We start from the raw sequence: 588 nt of genomic DNA on the forward strand, positions 1-588 counted from the left end.
AATGAGCTGGGTGCAATGGCTCACGCCTGTAATCCCAGCCCTTTGGAAGGCCGAGGTGGGTGGATCACCTAAGGTTGGGAGTTTGAGACCAGCCTGACCAACATGGAGAAGCCCCATCTCTACTGAAAATACAAAAAATTAGCCGGGTGTGGTAATGCCTGTCTGTAATCCCAGCTGCTCGGGAGGCTGAGGCAGGAGAGTCGCTTGAACCACGGAGGTGGAGGTTGCAGTGATCCGAGATCGCGCCATTGCAGTCCAATCTGGGCAACAAGAGGGAAATTCTGTCTCAAAAAAAAAAAAAATTAGCCTGCATGGTGGTGGCCGCCTGTAATCCCAGCTACTCGGGATCAAAGGTGTGATCAGTGCATGGTAGAGCCGGGAAATCAAAGGAACCTCCCACCCCAGCCTCTGCAGTAGCTGGGACTGTGTGCCCACAATGCCTGGCCATGTCAGCTATGTTTGAAATGGGTCATCAGGACAAGGTGGGTCACACCTTTAGGATCCTGTGAGCTCAGGAGTTGAGACCATCCTGGGCAAGACAGACCCCCTTTCTATCAAAAATCAAAAACTTAGCCAAGTGTGGTGGCA

The sequence above is a fragment of the Mandrillus leucophaeus genome, unplaced genomic scaffold (assembly GCF_000951045.1).
Source record: "Mandrillus leucophaeus isolate KB7577 unplaced genomic scaffold, Mleu.le_1.0 Scaffold104, whole genome shotgun sequence".
Classification (NCBI taxonomy): domain Eukaryota; kingdom Metazoa; phylum Chordata; class Mammalia; order Primates; family Cercopithecidae; genus Mandrillus; species Mandrillus leucophaeus.